This window comes from Sapajus apella, unplaced genomic scaffold (assembly GCF_009761245.1).
Source record: "Sapajus apella isolate SASKATOON/1434 unplaced genomic scaffold, GSC_monkey_1.0 scaffold65, whole genome shotgun sequence".
In the NCBI taxonomy this organism is placed as follows: Eukaryota; Metazoa; Chordata; class Mammalia; order Primates; family Cebidae; genus Sapajus; species Sapajus apella.
In genome coordinates, this window is record NW_022437005.1 from 1731143 (window position 1) to 1749302 (window position 18160).

An 18160-nucleotide genomic window follows, 5' to 3' on the forward strand; every position below is an offset into this window, starting at 1 on the left:
CATCTTGCACGAGAAGGCGAGAAAGTTTCATAAAACTTTAAAGGAGAGAACAAAAACTACTGCTAAGTCCAAAAGGAATTCTATTTCTTAAAGAGACAATTTAGCTAATCAGATTTGTGCCCCCCAAATTCCAATTATTGTAGAGGTTATAAAGAATGTCAAATAAATCCTTGTCCTGAAGAAACTCTTATTCATTAAAACTATGTTGATGCCTTTAAATGGAATTATAGATTAAATTAGTTTGCCTAGATTTTATGGGTGGAAATCATTGGCTACCAAAGTTTATTTCTGTCATTTTTTTTATAACATCACGTGGACTGACTATTTCAATATCATGTATCTGATGAGAGTAGGTTGCCCATTGCAATTTAAGAGTCAGTGGAAGGTCTTTTCTTATATGTAAGTGTTCCACTGGGAAATTTTTCCCAGAAATTCCGCCAATTAGGGGATTCTCCAGGTTAATTAAAATAAGCCCTTTCAGGTTACAATAAAAGTATCGTTGAGTGCTTTAGAGAACTTGTCAACTCCTTTCTGTTTGAAGGCCAGAATACCTTTATAATTTCATTTGAAGGTTAGTCATAGCCATGGGTATCGTTACCACTCCAGAATTGTCTTGAATTGAAAGAATCTCAGCCTATTTAACTGTAGTGCTCGGCCAGCAAACACAGGTTGTGCCGGTTTGATTTGACACAGCTTGGATGGTGGGTTTGACTAATTTTCCTAATTAAATCTGCCACAACAGTCAATGTATGTGGACACATATGGTTACAGTCCTCCATTTCACCCGTAATTTAGCTTGACAACACACATGTGAGTTTTCTCTTTATTCAATGTTTATACAAAGGGACTTTTTAGCACACAATTTTCTAATTTTTCTGCAATTCTAACTTCAAAATAATACAAGGGAGAAAATATAATCACAAGTCTGTTTAATTTAAAATGAAGCGGGTGGAAAACTTTTCCTTAATTGGGATATTTGTTTTCTTCCCGAATTAGTTGAGACCATGCTTTATAGCAGGTTAGCCAGTGTGGCTGATAGGCTCTGATAAGCCATTTCCCCTGTGCCCTCCAACAGTGAGAGTGCTTCTCTCCAGAAAAGCTACTCTGTTTCTTTGCAAAATGACCCAAGCCTCAGTCTCTTAACATGGACCATGATCATTAGACCAATTTGTCCACTTAGCATCTCTTGTAGTCAAAGGGCAGACTTTGTATATTCATTTGTGCAGACTTTGTATATTCATACACCTGTTAAAAATTTCAGAGTTAATGTTTTTCCCCAGAGATTATTTTAAAGACTTTCTTCTGTAATCTGTTTATTTTACATATTCTCACACCAGGAGTTTTTCATACAGTAATAGCTACAATGGCAATATATATTGACCATCTGCTAAGGCATATTTCTAAAATATCTCCCGTCAGAAAAACCAAGCATATTTGGAGTTTCCAGGGAGAGTTTTACATATGCTCACCAATAACCTAGTCAACTCTGCAGATTGCTACTATATGGCGGTTACTGTTTTGGCTTCATCTGTGGTGCTAGGGTGATTGAACTTGGTGATCTCTAATAGCCATTCCAACTGGACATCTCTACTGTTGTATGAAAAAGGAAAGTGAAAGGCAGAAGTCGAAATGCAGGCAATTAATTAACGCCGAGCATTACTGTACTTGCCTTTCACAGCTTCCAGTCCTATTTTTCTGATTGTTTTCATTTTGACTTTCCAAAAGATGAAACTGTAGAAACCTCTCTGTTAAGTTTCACCCATGAAGGGTACAGGAGGTCAATATCAGTGACTTCGGGGACTTCAACATAATTAATTCTAGAAACATTAGGAACAAAGGAGAATTTAATTATATATGTCTTTATCAAATTACAGAGCTTGAGTGTGGTTGACAGGGGCATCTCAGCCCATCATCAAATGTGATGTCACATGTGCTGACCTGAGTGGTGTGCCTACAGAAGCAGCCTGAGGCAGCATGCCTGTGTTTGCTTTTAATACATGATCATATGAGCACCTGCTCTACTGTGCAAACTGTTTCTAACCATAGAAGACAGGAATCTAGATCACTAGTGGGAGAATTCTGAGGTAAAAATTGGAGTGAAGAAACTTGGATATGGTTTTCACATGCTTGTGAACATCTTAATAACAATTGAGTTTTTCACTTATGGTTAACCACTTATTAAAGGAAGACTTAGAGATCTTGAGCAACTTGTCATTGTTACATATTCCTTTCTGCTACAGAATTTTAGAAGGAAGTTCAGAAGTGTTAAAACCATCCCTCATCTTAGCACACACCATTGATACATGTGCTTACACATTCAGTCACACATACACAATTGCTTCTTTTAATTTAGACGTATTTAGTATGCATGCGGAGGGTTCCTATGTGTAAATTATAACAATATTTTTGAAATGAAAATATATAATATGCATACTTTCTGTAAAGTAAATAATGATGAGGCAAAATAATAATTGTTCCATCTGATATCTTTGTAAATTTGTATTACAGATAAATATCTCTCTGTGTGTCTCTGTCTTTGGATCTTGTTTCTTTATATTTCTCTTAACAGGCACACACACACACACACACACACACACACACACACAAACACACACATCATCCTCGGTGATTTCAAAAGAAACAAAAGAAATTATTGGTTTTACAGTTTGTATCTGCAAAAGATTTTTTTGTTAGAATATTTCACTTTTAATGATAGTGTTAGAGCTGTGCCTACCACTGGCATTCTACTATAATTCATTTTTTTTTATTAGTCGTCTTTCACCAGTTTCTTAATGTCAATGGCTCTTTCATTCTTAGACCCTGAGTTGAAATGAATTTTTACATATAGTTAGTATGGTTTGGGGCCCACCAGTTCCCACTACAGTGGTGCTCCCATCACTCATATACAATTTCATTTAAGACAAAACAGCAGCTCCAGCAGAAAATAAGTGCGGTCTTCTCCTTTGTAAGTTGTAATTGAGGTTATGGCACAGCATATTGCCTGTGGCAGAATCTATTACCAAGAAATGGAGACCGTGATTTGAAGCTGGCTGCAGTGGTAAGCAAAATGAATTAATTATTAGCAGTACAGAATTGAAGGAAAATACAGGGTTTCATAAAGTGAAATATATTGGCATTTTTGCAAAAGAGAACACTGCAAGGAAGTTATTGGTGAATCACCAAGTCTTTTCCACTTTTCTTGCCTTTCAGAATTTATATATGCTCAGGTTAAGATGACTATGTGTAACCTAAGTCACATTTCACTCAGAATGCATAGAAATGGTTTATAGTATTTTTGTTCTTCTTCTTCTTCTTCTTCTTCTTTTTTTTTGAGACAGAGTCTCCCTCTGTTGCCCAAGCTGGAGTGCAATGGCATCATCTCAGCTCACTGCAACCTCCACCTGCTGGGTTCAAGTGATTCTCCAGCCTCAGCCTCCTGAGTAGCTGGGATTACAGGTGTGCACCACCATGCCTGGCTAATTTTTATATTTTTAGGAGAGGCAGGGTTTCAAAATGTGTGCCAGGCTGGTCTGGAACCACCAACCTCAGGCGATCCACATACCTTAGCCTCCCAAAGTGCTGAGATTACAGGCATGAGACACCGCGCTGGCTTGTTCTTCATTAATTTGAAGTTTGCATATTTTAACATATGACTGTTACTGTCACTTGGACAGGTAAATGGGTATATAATGAATGGACTAAAGTACCTTTAGTATTATTCTTTAATAGAGAAATAACTTTCTCCTGATCAAGTGTGGCTTACAGAAGGCAAAATGGATTTTTTTAAGCGTTTATGAACATTTATAATTTTACATCATAAACTGTAAACTTTAGTGACCATAACTTTTGTTGGTAATTATTTAGCAAAATTGAATATCTTCATAACAGCAAGATAATTAGTTTATTTGTATTTCTTTATGTGTGGTATTCCATTTAATTTAAATTTCATTTAGTTGACTAACAATGATTTTTTACTTTTAAATCTCACTATTTGAAAACCAAATATAATTATATTTTGCCAAATTTATTTATTTTGTCTAGGAAGAAGTCGCTATTTGGTTGTTATTATTTTTCTGTTTTTAGATATTGTTTTCATGTAATTGTAACAAAACTATTTGCTTTTAAGCTTCATTTGGATTCTTTTGGGAAAGGATGTTCTCTCTCTCTACTGGGTCTTTTCCAGGAGTTGTGCACATTGACTTTTCTTCAAGTTGTAGAGGATCTGAGCAGATGGTTTTCTCAGCATCTAGACAAATAGGATGCATGGCTCAAGGTTACTCCATGCAACCTGCCTATGATAACTGTGAGTCCAGAATTTGTCTCATTTACAAATGTCCAACAACATAGGTCCATGGAAAACAGTGAAGTGCCAAAGAAAAAGATCAGCCTCCTGGGAAAGAGGACACCCATGGAAAATCCCCCTAGTTCTAGAGGTTTTCATGTGGGAGGGCTGTGCTGACCTGAGGTGGGGTCTTCTGATGGTGCTTTTCCCTCCCACCTGCCATTCAAATGCTCTGAACTGATCCACAGAAACTACAATCACCAGGAAAGCCTCCTGTTGCCATGGTCACTAGTGACTGTGCCCATGTTAATCTTTCCCAACTTTCTTCCCAGTTATTTTCTAGGGGTTTCTGTCTTTAACAGAATGTAAGAGAAAAGATGAAGAAGTGTCCAGAGCTGTGTGTGTGCGTGTGTGTGTGTGTAAGAGATAGAGACATGTTGATGATGGTTACTGAGGAGATAAATTCTAGTGCCTCAACAATGAGTTCCTACATAGAAAACCACAGTTATTAAGTTGATGTCTGTGGAGTTCTGTGAAGTCTTTATATGAGCTTTAGTGGGTCCATGGACTCTCTGAAGTTTTGCGCACATGCCTATATGCCTCTTTAGGGGAGAGAGTTCACTGGTTTTACCAGATTCTCAAAGGGAAGTATGAAATTTCTGCTAAGAAAATCCTACCTCCTGTGGTATAGTGGTTACCCAAAATGTTGATTGCTGGATGCTTTCAACTTCTTTAAGGAAAAGTTAAAAGAGGTTTTTCTACCTACTTTCAGGCAGTCCTGGCATGCATGGGCCATGGATTGAACCTTAAAATTCAGTTTAATTGATCTTATTTTTAGAGAATTTTTTTCCTAGTCTCTGGCAATAACTTGACTGTTATCATTTTTACTTATTTTCTTTTATTTTCCTAAGTTTTGTATTTAGGACCAGGAAAAGACAATTCTGTGGACAACCAGCCAGGCAAAATATTGAAAGTAGTCTGTGCATATTAAATGTTGGTCATGTGAATGATCATACTAGTCGTACTTGCTAAAAGCTTTATGTGCATTAACCAAACCTGTGTAAAAATTCTATTGGTCATATGAATGATCATATTAGTCGTACTTGCTAAAAGTTTTACGTGCATCAACCAAACCTGTGTAAAAATTTAGCGAGGCTCTGAAAAGTTCAAGAATTTGGCAAAAGAGACACATCTGATCAATAAGAGAGTCAGGATTCAAATCTAAGTTGCTGATTTTAAACTCCATGTTCTATCCAGCCACAGTGGGTGAACAAAGCCCACCAATTTTCACACTCTGTTTATACATCTAACAAGACTCATCTTCTGAACATTTTCCTTTTTCCTCTCCTGGCTTTTAAGAGCAATGGCTTAACCAGAAAAAATGAACTCTAACAAGTGTTTGCTACCCCGTTCACAAAGGTAAAAATTTCAGGTTGTCTCTTAGATTTAGGTTTAGGTTTTCATAGGTAGTCAGATCTTGACCACTTTATCTCTGTGTGACCTCAGACACATAATCTGGCATCTCTTTGCTTCTGCTCCCTTGTGTCTAAAGTAGGGTCATTGTGAGGATTCAGTGAGTTTATACAGATAAAGAATTAAAAATAGTGCCTGGTACATAATAAGCACTCACTAAAAGATAGCTGTTATTATTAGTTATAACTCAGATATAAAGACTCATTTCCTGAGGGCATCTGGTACGCATTTGGATAAATGTGGCCATGAAGATGGCCAAATAGGAACAGCTCTGGTCTGCTGCTCCCAGTGAAACCAATGCAGAAGGCGGGTATTTCTGCATTTCCAACTGAGGTATCTGGTTCATGTCACTGGGATAGGTTAGACAATGGGCACAGCCCAGGAGGGTAAGCAGAAACAAGATGGGGCATTACCTTACCTGGGAAGCACAAGGGGTCTGGGAACTCCCTCCCCTAGCCAAGGGAAGCTATGAAGAATGGTGCTATCCAGTGCATATACCATGCTTTTCCAACAGTCTTCACAACCAGCAGACCAGGAGATTCCCTGAGATGCCGGCACCACAAGGGTGCTGGGTTTCAAGCACAAAATTGGGCAGCCGTTTGGGCTGACACTGAGCAAGCTGCAGGAGGTTTTTTTTTTTTTTTCCATACCCGAGTGGCACCTGGAATGGAAGCAAGACAGAACCATTCACTCCCCTGGAAAGGGGGCTGAAGCCAGGGAGCCCAGTGATCTTGCTCAGCAGATCCCACCCCCATGGAGCCCAGTAAGTTATGATCCACTGGCTTGAAATTCTCACTGCCAGCACAGCAGTCTGAAGTTGACCTGGGGCACTAGAGTTTGGTGAGGGGGGGGGTGTCTGCCATTACTGAGGCTTGAGTAGGCAGTTGTCCCCTCATGGTGTAAACAGAGCTGCTGGGAAATTCAAACTGGGCAGAGCCCATCACAGTTCAGCAAAGCCAGAGTAGCCAGACTGCCTCTCTAGGTTCCTCCTCTCTGGGCAAGTCATCTCTGAAAGTAAGGCATCAGCCCCAGTCAGGGGCTTAGAGATAAAACTCCCATCTCCCTGGGACAGAGCACCTGGAGGAAGGGGTGGCTGTGGGTGCAGCTTCAGCAGATTTAAACATTCCTGCCTCCCAGCTCTAAAGAAAGCAGTGAATCTCCCAGCATGGTGCTGGTGCTCTGCTAAGGGACAGACTGCCTCTCAAGTGGCTCCCAGATCCCTGTTCCTATTGAAGGGGGAGACACCTACCAGCAGGGGTCAACAAACACCTCATACAGGAGAGCTCCAGCTGCCATCTGGCAGGTGCCCCTCTGGGATAAAGCTTCCAGAGGAAGTAGAAGGCAGCAAACTTTGCTGTTCTGCAGCCTCCACTGCTGATATGCAGGCAAACAGGGTCTGGAGCGGACCCCCAGCAAATTCCAGCAGACCTGCAGAAGAAAGGCCTGACTTTTAGAAGGAAAACTAACAAACAGAAAGCAATAGCATCAACATCAACAAAAGGATGACCAAACAAAAACTCCATCTGAAAGTTACCAACAGCAAAGATCAAAGGTAGGTAAATCCACAAAGATGAGTTAAATCATCACAAAAAGACTGCAAATTCCAAAAACCAGAATGTCTCTTCTCCTCCAAAGGATCACAACTCCTCGCCAGCAAGGGAACAAAACTGGACAGAGAATGAGTTTGACAAATTGACAGAAGTAGGCTTCAGAAGTTGGGTAATAGCAAACTCCTTCCAGATAAAGGAGCATGTTCTAACCCAAAGCAAGGAAGCTAAGAACCTTGAAAAAAGGTTAGAGGAATTGCTAACTGGAATAACCGTGTATATAAGAACAAAAATGACCTGATGGAGCTGAAAAACACAGCATGAGAACTTCGTGAAGCATACACAAGTATCAATAGCTGAATCAATCAGGCAGAAGAAAGGATATCAGAGAAGATTCAACTTAATGAAAAAAAAGATGAAGACAAGATTAGAGAAAAAACAATGAAAAGGAATGAACAAAGCCTCCAAGAAATATGGGACTATGAAAAGACCAAACCTACATTTGATCAGTGTACATGAAAATGATGGCGAGAATGGAACCAAGTTGGAAACCCACTTCAGGATATTATCCAGGAGAACTTCCCCAACCTAGCAAGACAGCCTAACATTCAAATTCAGGAAATACAGAGAACACTACAAGATACTCTTTGAGAAGAACAACCCCAAGACGCATACATAATCATCAGATTCACCAAAGTTGACATGAAGGAAAAAATGTTAAGGGCAGCCAGAGAGAAAGGTGAGGTTACCCACAAAGGAAAGCCCATCAGACTAAAGGCGGATCTCTCTGCAGAAACCCTACAAGCCAGAAGAGAGCGAGGCCAATGTTCAACATTCTTAAAGAAAAGAATTTTCAACCCAGAATTTCACATTCAGTCAAACTAAGCTTCATAAGTGAAGGAGAAATAAAATCCTTTACAGACAAGCAAATGTTGGGATATTGTATCCCCACCAGGCCTGCTTTACAAGAACTCCTGAAGGAAGCACTAAATATGGAAAGGAAAAACTGATACCAGCCACTGCAAAAACAACCCAAAATGTAAAGGCCATCGACACTGTGAAGAAAATGTATCAACTAATGGGAAAAATAGCCAGCTAGCATCACAATAACACGATCAAATTCACACATAACAATATTAACCTTAAATATAAATGGGGTAAATGCCTTAATTAAAAGGCACAGACTGGAAAATTGGATAAAGAGTCAAGACCCATTGGTGTGCTATATTCAGGAGACCTGTCTCATGTGCAAAGACATACATAGGCTCAAAATAGAGGGATGGAGGAAGATTTACCAAGCAAATGGTAAACAAAAAAGAAAAGCAGGGATTACAATCTTAGTCTCTGATAAAACAGACTTTAAACCAGTAAAGATCAAAAAAGACAAAGAAGGGCATTACATACTGATAAAGGGATCAATGCAACAAGAAGAGCTAACTATCCTAAATATTTATGCATCCAATACTGGAGCACCCAGATTTGTAAAGCAAGTTCTTAGAGACCTACAAAGAGATTTAGACTCCCACACAATAATAGTGGGAGACTTTAACACCTCACTGTCAATGTTAGACAGATCAACAAGACAGAAAATTAACAAGGACATTCATGACTTGAACTCAGCTCTGGACCAAGCAGACCCAATAGACATCTATAGAACTCTCCACACCAGATCAATAGAATGTACATTCTTCTCAACATCACATAGCACTTATTCTAAAATCAACCACATAATTGGAAGTAAAACACTCCTCAGTAAATGCAAAAGAATGGAAATTGTAACAGTCTGTCAGACCACAGTGCAATCAAACTAGAACTCAGGATTAAGAAACTCACTCAAAACTGCACAACCACATGGAAACTGAACAACCTGCTCTTGAATGACTACTGGGTAAACAACTAAATGAAGGCAGAAATAAATAAGTTCTTTGAAACCAATGAGAACAAAGATACAACATAGCAGAATCCCTGGGACACAGCTAAAGCAGTGTTTAGAGGGAAATTTATAGCACTAAATGCCCACAGGAGAAAGTGGAAAAGATCTAAAATCAACACCCTAACACCACAATTAAAAGAACTAGAGAAGCAAGAGCAAACAAATTCAAAAGCTAGCAGAAGACAAGAAATAACCAAGATCAGAGCAGGACTGAAGGAGATAGACACAAAAAAACCCTTCCAAAAAAATCAATGAAGCCAGGAGCTGTTTTTTTTTTTTTTTGGAAAGGGTTAACAAAATAGACTGCTAGTCAGACTAATAAAGAAAAAAGAGAAGAATCAAATAGACACAATAGAAAATTATAAAGGGACTATCACCACTGATCCTGCAGAAATGCAAACTACCATTAGAGAATGCTATGCAAATAAACTAGAAAATCTAGAAGAAATGGATAAAGTCCTAGACACGTACACCCTCCTAAGACTAAACTAGGAAGAAATTGAATCCCTGAATAGACCAATAACAAGTTCTGAAATTGAGGCAGTAATTAATTGCCTACTAACCAAAAAAAGCCCAGGACCAGATGGATTCACAATCAAATTCTACCAGAGTACACAGAGGACCTGGTAGTATTCCTTCTGAAACTATTCCAAACAATAGAAAAAGAGAGACTCCTCCTTAACTCATTTTATGAGGCCAGCATCATTCTGAAACCAAAACCTTGCAGAGAGACAACAAAGAAAGAAAATTTTTGGCCAATATCCCCGATAAACTTGGATACGAAAATCCTCAATAAAAGACTGGAAAACTCAATCTGCAGCACATCAAAAAGCCTATCCACCATGATCACGTCAGCTTCATTCCTGGGATGGAAGGCTGGTTCAATATATGCAAATCAATAAATGTAAGCCATCACATAAAAAGAACCAATGACAAGAACTACATGATTATCTCAATAGATGCAGAAAAGGCCTTCGATAAAATTTAACAGCCCTTCATGCTAAAAACACTCAATGAACTAGGTATTGATGGAACATATCTCAAAATAAGAAGAGCTATTTATGGCATACCCACAGCCTATATCATACTGAATGGGCAAAAACTGGAAGCATTCCCTTTGAAAACCGGCACAATACAAGGATACCCTCTCTCACCACTCCTATTCAACATAGTATTGGAAGTTCTGTCCAGGGCAATCAGGCAAGAGAAATAAAGAGTGCTCAAAAAAAAGAAAGGAAGTCAGATTATCTCTGTTTGCAGATAACATGACTGTATATTTAGAAAAACCCCATTGTCTCAGGCCAAAAAGTCCTTAAGCTCATAAGTAACTACGGCAAAGTCTCAAGGTACATAACCAATGTGCAAAAATCATAAGCATGCCTATATACCAATAAGAGACAAACAGAGAGCCAAATCATGAGCAAACTTTCATTCACTATTGCTACAAAAAGATAAAATACCTAGGAATGCAACTTATAAGGGATGTGAAGGATCTCTTGAAGGAGAACTACAAACGACTGCTCAAGGAAATAAGAGAAGACACAAACAAATGGAAAAATATTCCATGCTCCTGGATACGAATAATCAATATCATGAAAATGGCCATACTGGGCCAAAGTAATTTATAGATTCAGTGCTATCCCCATTAAGCTACCATTGACTTTCTTCACCGAATTAGAAAACACTACTTCAAATTTCATATGGAACAAAATAAAAAGAGCCCTGATAGCCAAGACAATCCTAAGCAAAAAGAAAAAAGCTCGAGGCATCACTCTACCTGACTTCAAACTATACTATAAGGCTATGGTAACCAAAACAGCATGATACTGGTACCAAAACAGATAACTAGACAAATGCAACAGAACGGTGGCCGCAGAAATAATACCACACATCTACAACCATCTGATCTTTGAACATCCTGAGAAAAACAAGCAATGGGGAAAGGATTCCCTATTTAATAAATGGTGTTAGGAAATCTGGCTAGCCATATGCAGAAAACTGAAACTGGACCCCCTCCTTACACCTTATACAAAAATCAACTCAAGATGGATTAAAGATTTAAAGGCAAGACCTAAAACCATAAAAACCCTAGAAGAAAACCTAGGCAATACCATTCAGGACATAGGCATGGGCAAAGACTTCATGACTAAAACACAAAAAGCAATTGCAACAAAAGCCAAGATTGACAAATGGGATTTAATTAAACTAAAGAACTTTGGCACACAGACAAAGAAACTATCACCAGAGTGAACAGGCAGTGTATACAGAATAGGAGAAATTTTTTGCAATTTATTCATCTGACAAAGGGCTAATACCTAGAATCTACAAGGAACTTAAACAAATTTACAAGAAAAAAACAACCTCATCAAAAAGTGGGTGAAGGAGATGAACAGACACTTCTCAAAAGAAGACATTTATGTGGCCAACAAACATGAAAAAAATCTCATTATCACTGATCATTAGAGAAACTCAAATCAAAACCACAATGAGATACAATCTCACACCAGTTAGAATGGCGATCATTAAAAAGTCAGGAAACAACAGATGCTGGAGAGGATGTGGAGTAGTAATAGGAATGCTTTTACACTGTTGGTGGGAGTGCAAATTAGTTCAACCATTGTGGAAGACAGTGTGGCAATTCGTCAAGAATCTAGAACTAGAAGGCAGGGTGCGGTGGCTCAAGCCTGTAATCCCAGCACTTTGGGAGGCCGAGGCGGGTGGATCATGAGGTCAGGAGATCGAGACCATCCTGGTCAACATGGTGAAACCCCGTCTCTACTAAAAATACAAAAAAAAATTAGCTGGGCATGGTGGCACGTGCTTGTAATCCCAGCTACTGAGGAGGTTGAGGCAGGAGAATTGCCTGAATCCAGGAGGCGGAGGTTGTGGTGAGCCGAGATTGCGCCATTGCACTCCAGCCTGGGTAACAAGAGTGAAACTCCGTCTCAAAAAAAAAAAAAAAAGAATCTAGAACTAGAAATACCATTGACCCAGAAATCCTATTACTGGATATATACCCAAAGAATTATAAATCATTATACTATGAAGATGCATGGAAACAAAAGGTTAATGCAACAGCAATTACAGGAGCAAAGGGTTGGAACCAACCCAGATGCTCATCAATGTTAGACTGGATAAAGAAAATGTGGCACATATACACCATGGAATACTATGAAGCCAGAAAAAAGAATGAGTTCATGTCCTTTGCAAGGACATAGATGAAGCTGAAAACCATCATTCTCAGCAAGCTAACACAGGAACAGAAAACCAAACACCTCATGTTCTCACGCATAAGCGAGAGTTGAACAATGAGAATATAGGGGCACAGGGAGGGAAACATCACACACCAGGGCCTGTTGGGGGCTGAGGTGCAAGAGGAGGGATACCATTAGGAGAAATACCTAATGTCGATGATGGGTTGACGGGTGCAGCAAATCACCATGGCACATGTATACCTATGTAACAGACCTGCACGTTCTGCACATGTATCCCAGAATTTAAAGTATAATAAAAAATGAATAAAAATAAAAAAATTTTTAAACAAAAATGACAGTGATTCACTCAGAATCATAATCTGTGTCTGCAGTGCCTTTTCCCCTCCTTTATCTTTCTGCACCGCTACAGAGATAGGAAAAACCAAAGTGTTTTTTCTACTCTCACACATCACTCAGCACAACGCTTCTCACACCAGATGTATGGGCGTTTCTCTCCACACACCAAGTGATCAGTTCTCTGGCAGACACCAAGTGGGTGTCCTACAATTCAATTTAATTCTGACACTCTCTACCTGGAATAAGAGTCGACCCCACAGATTAAAAGCTCAGTCCCACAAGACTGCCTCCCACTTTAAATGCTAGTAGCAAGCCCTGGGTTATGTCCTGTACTTCTGATCTGCTGGCTATGGATTCAGGTTTCCAAAACCTCCTTCTCAGGTTCTATTAATTTGCTGGAGTGGCTCACAGAACACAGGGAAACACTTTGCTTACATTTATCCAGTTATTGCAAAGGATATTTTAATTTTAATTTTTTATGAAGTTGATATGATTTACTAACAAGTATTAATTATTGATCTTGATACTTCTGAAATATTTTTTCATTGACTTCATTCATATTTTTAATATGAAAATTAAGAATTCCTTTAAAAATCTTTTTAAATTTTAAGTTCTAAGATACATGTAGAGGACGTGCAGGTTTGTTTAATAGGTAAATGTGTGCCATGGTGGTTTGCTGCACCTGTCAACCCATCACCTAGGTATTAAGCCTTGCATATAGTAGCTCTTTATCCTAATGCTCTCCCCGTCCCCTGCTTACCTCCCACCTCTTCAGGCCCCAGTATGTGTAGTTTCCCTACCTGTGTCATGTGTTCCCATTGTTCAGCTCCCACTTATAAGTGAGAACATACAGTATTTGGTTGTCTGTTCCTGCATTAATTTGCTGAGGACGATGACTTCTAGCTTCATCCATGTCCCTGCAAAGGACATGACCTTGTTCCTTTTTATGGCTGCATAGTATTCCGTGGCACATATACCACATTTTCTTTACAAAGGATATTTTAAAGAATACAAATGAGCAGCCAGATGGAAGAGATGCTTAGGGCAAGGTATGTGGGAAGAGGTGTGGAGTTTCCATGCCCTCCCTGAGTGTGCCACCCTCAATATACCTCCACACATTCATCAGTCTGGAAGTTCATTCAAACCCTGTTCTTTGGGGTTTTTATGAAAGTTTAATTATGTAGTGGTCATTGGTTATATTATTAGACATTGGTGATCCACTTAAACCTTCAGCCTTTCTCCCCTCCCTGGATGTTGTAGGATGTGGCTGAAGGTACCAACCCTCTAATCATGTCTTGAATTTTCTGGTGACCAGGCCCCATTCTGACTCTGTATAGGAGTCTCCAGCAACCAGATATCTCATTAACATACAAAATACACTCTTACCACTCCAGAATTCCAAGGGTTTTAGGAGCTGTGTGCCAGGAAACTGGAATGAAACCAAATAGGCATTTTTTACAATAAATCACAATATCATAAATCTGCAGCCCCAGCAACTTGGTAGATAATCTTTTAACATCAGAATCGAAAAAGTGGAAGGTGAGCTCAGAGTGCATTCCAGATCAGTCCTGTTTCATGTCTCTTTTCATTGTATAATCTGAAGTTTAGTCTCAAGATTCTGCCATCTCACCGCTACCCATTTCTAAATGGAAATTTTTCAGCTGGTTGCAGCCAAGAACCACATATGAGGAGGAATAAGAGACAGCCACCTTCTAACTTTTCATTGCTTGGCAACAGTGAATGCTTACAGTTTACGAAAAAAAAAATTACGACTTTATGGGAATCATTTAAAAAAGGGACTTTGCAGATATTTTATCTTTGTGATAACACATTCTACTGATCAGTGGATATGTGAATAATACATCATTTTTGGTAGATACCAAAAAATTAAAGTTTTATAATAAGAGATGTAAATTAGTCATCAGTAGAGAGAAATGGGTGCCCTAAAACATGTAATATTTGGAGCTATAATGCCTTCTAAAGGAGGATATATTATTAAAGCCATCATTCATTTAACAAAAACTATAGGTACTTACCATGTTCCAGGTACATGGCTAATTTCTGGGGCAACAAAAATGACTAAATTATTGTCATCCTTGCCCTTGAAGTACTGGTTAAAAGAGACAGATAAAGAAATGATTGCAGAGCATGGCACTAAGAAGGATGATAAAGGTTAAAAAAATAAATGAGTGCTGTATAGTTTATGAGACCACAGAAGAGGAAGGTGTCAGCTCTTAAGATGCCTGGGAAAATAACAGAATGAAAGGGTATACATTGAACATTTATTGAATGAATGAATGAATGAATGAATGGTGTCACCAAGCTGATTTGATCACAGTGTTACATGCTATGTCCTGAAACAATGACCTAGAATTTTGCAAATAAAAGGGAAGGCTTAAGGGAGTAGTCAAGATGGAATCTACATTGCAGAACACTGTGGCCTCAAGGTGAGAAGGGAAGCTTTGTGATTCCTACAGCCCCCTAAAAATTTAGTAACATATTTTAAATAATGTAAGCTGCATGCTGTTATTTCCTAGAAAGATGTAGTTTGCTGGGGATAACTTGTGTCTAGGTGAAGCTTCTGCATGATAGCTTATTTCAAATTATATAACAGAGTATACATTTTAAAGAGAGCCAGCAGTGAATCTTTTGGAAAGAAAAAAGTTATCTTAAAAGTGGATGGTTTTTGATTTAGGATTTTGCATGTTTGCTTTCATAAATAGGTTTCTATATCTGGTTTCCTACATTGAAGTTTTTATAGATTTAATATTTATCATAATATAAAACTACATCTGCTCCCTGGAATTGTGTGTACGTGTGTGTGTTTACGTGTATACATGTGCATATTTATCTGCCAACATCCGAATTCCCTCCATAGCAATACAAATGTAAAATTAGTATGTCATTCACAGAGGTGCTGTTTAGTATTTAAATCTATAGCTAAATACTAGTCTATTCTGTGAATAAGACTCTTTCTCTGGTATACTGTAGCTCTCAAGCACGTTATTAATGTCATGTTAGATATTTTAATATCATAACCACAAGTTAGTAAATAAAACATCTAACATAATAACATGGCCAACTCTTTTCTCATGAGTTCATGTAACCCTTATGATTTCCATCTACAACCATATTTTAAAGTGCCAAATATGAAACTGGTCTTTTTTTCTAAAAACTCAGTGTTCTCACATTCCACTTGAGTCTTCATGTCTAATTGTGATATTTAAAGTAGGTCATTTAGCTGCTGATTTTGCTTCTAACTCCGGTCTTCTTAACACTATCAGATGTTCCTTTCCATCATATTTTTTTTCCACTTCCAGTTGCAGAACCCACATTAAAAGTAGTTGAGTGGAAAATGGAATGAGCAATAAGCTCTCAGTTTACTATTCCTTTGAGAAATTTTGCAGTGAAGGTACAGAAAGATAAGATGGTAGGTTTGTTGTGGGGGAAGGAGGATAGAAGGAGAGTTTATCAAAAGGAAGAAAATAAACAGTTGAGGGATTTAAGACGAGAAGGAAAGAGGGAATGTCTGCTGGATTCAGTTCCTAGAGATGGAACACAGAGAAACCCACAGCCTTCGTCTCCCTTTATTTTCTCTGATTTCCAAAATACCTGTATTTTTATTTTTAACTTTATAATAGCAAAAATATTGTTTAAGAAGTCAATAATTCCTAACATTTTTAGGATTTATTAGTGTAGGGTACCCAGTATAAGGCAAGAGCCCAGTTCCATGGAGCTATCAGCACTAAAGAAGGTAAATTACAGAAGACGTTCAAAAGCGTTTAGAAGCTTATGTGCTCCTTAGTAGTTTACAGATTGCCTTATCTCCATTTTTCATCTGCATCCATTGATCACATTTCCTCAATGTTTAACACAGAGCAGAACCACTTCCATATGTTTTATTTATATGTGTGTATTATACATATAAACTGTATTTTTAAGGATGCATTTAAATGTTCCCTTTCTTCACCTGACATTAATACTAAGAATGGAAAATTGTGATATCATTCAGCAAGGAGAGGAATTGAGGTACATTTTATTATTGAGTACATGCAGGTATAGTTGGACAAATTGGATAATTTAACCAAATTGGATTATATGAGATTCTGGCCTTAAAACTATCATTCTATTATGTCTTCTGATGAAACGTAACTGCATCTGAGTTGTGTAAACTGATAAAAAAAATAATTGCAAAATACAAAGATCAACCCGCAACACTAGTTACATGGAATAGCATGAAATAGAAAGAAAACTACTCACCTAAATAAAATATTTCTTACACACTTAAAGCATGTATACTAACATTATATAAGTACACATCTAAATGAATGCTTATCACTGAGCAATATGATTTCTAAAATGTTATTCAAAGACAATTTGGCTGTCCATAAATCTTTTAATTTTAAGCTGACGATTTACAGTTTTTCCTTTCATCCTCTTGTTTTGAAAGCTTGATGTGGGAGTGCTAATTAATGTTAGAATTCTTATCTAATGTACTTGTTGCTAAGCAGATAGAACTATCAGAGCATTTTATTTTGAAACTCTACTCTTTTCTGACTGATAGAGCATTTGAAATCATGCTTGAAGAAACATTTCACGGCAGGGAACCAGTGCTCTTATTAAGAACATATTGCCCATGACCAATTCACTGGTTTGTTTATTTACACAGTGCCTATTGTTCCTGTGGCTCATACATGCATTGTGTTGAAAATCACATGTAAAAGATGCGAACACTAAGTTGTCTTATCAGTGTGAGAATATGCAATTTATACAATCATAAAACATGAAAGTTAATGAAAAGTTTACTTAGAACTGTACATTTTGGCTGCCAGACAGAAGTTTTTACTGACTCCTTGGGTGGTCTTAGCTGGATTGCATGTTGACTTCTGTATTCTTCATATATGTTTTTTTGACTCAATTTGAGTTTCTTCAGAAGCAGTTTCTGTGCCAGAGGTTCCTGTTTGTGTTGTTTATTTCATAGGTTCATAAAATACTGATAGGGAAGTAAGAAATGAGAAGCCTTGGAAATGGTTTAAAACCATGTCTCAGAGCTATCCAACCCAAGGGGCAAAGGAGGTAGGACATTTATGCACCACCTCTTCAGTCAATGGCTGAGTGCCACAAGGTTTGAAGAAGATGTGATGTCCCTGACACTTAATAGCCTGCCATGCAAAAAGGCACAGTAGTCTTTGAAGCTTCAGAGAAAGCACTGAGGCAAGGAGAGACAATTACCTGTACTAGCAGTTGGACGCCATTTGGGGACCCTGAAGCAATAACACATGGATGCTCCAGGTGGGCCACCAAATCATCTGCCATTGTGGGCTTACATCCACCCAATGTGTCTTTTTTTTTTTTTTTTTTTTTTTTTTTTGAG

At 38.2% G+C, this 18160-nt stretch overlaps 1 protein-coding gene and 1 long non-coding RNA gene across 3 annotated transcripts in view; both read left to right on the forward strand.

Annotated features, from left to right (window-relative positions):
- MACROD2 (mono-ADP ribosylhydrolase 2) overlaps positions 1-18160 on the forward strand; it is a 2030631-nt gene that overhangs the window by 806603 nt on the left and 1205868 nt on the right. The gene's annotated exons all lie outside the window — the stretch shown is intronic.
- The window catches only part of LOC116530210, a 3839-nt gene continuing 3483 nt past the window's right edge, over positions 17805-18160 (forward strand). The window contains exon 1 of the long non-coding RNA XR_004259878.1: positions 17805-18124. This is a non-coding gene — a long non-coding RNA (uncharacterized LOC116530210). The remainder of the gene's footprint in view (positions 18125-18160) is intronic.